A 497-nucleotide genomic window follows, 5' to 3' on the forward strand; every position below is an offset into this window, starting at 1 on the left:
AACAACAACAACAACAACAACAACAACAACAACAACAATAATAATAAATACCATATTCAATCTTGATTTTGAAGGAGTAATAATTTGTTTCTGGACATCCTGACCTGAATTCCTCTGACCCCACTCCAGGCCTTCTTAAATGTGACTTTCTGAACAGAAAGGTTCCATCTATTTCTAAAGAAATCATTTGCTTGAATTCGGTTGTAACTATTCTACTGGTTGCAAGTCTGAGAGATCTGAATGATATCTCTTAATGTATGGAAATGAGCAATTGCAAATGCGTGATGTGAGTCAGGGGAAATTGCATTGGGATGAGAACTGTACCCTTGGATGCAGTTTTTCTTTCCAGGTATACTGGAGGACCGCAGCACTTGGTCCATTTTTGAGCTGAATAAAGCAGTAGGAAATGTTCTGCAAGGAGCATTGGGCTAACATGTAGATTTATGACGTCAAATGCCTCTGTAAGTTTTTAGCATCTGTAATATCAGAGTATCTCT

Source organism: Meleagris gallopavo, chromosome Z (genome assembly GCF_000146605.3).
Source record: "Meleagris gallopavo isolate NT-WF06-2002-E0010 breed Aviagen turkey brand Nicholas breeding stock chromosome Z, Turkey_5.1, whole genome shotgun sequence".
NCBI classification, from domain to species: Eukaryota; Metazoa; Chordata; class Aves; order Galliformes; family Phasianidae; genus Meleagris; species Meleagris gallopavo.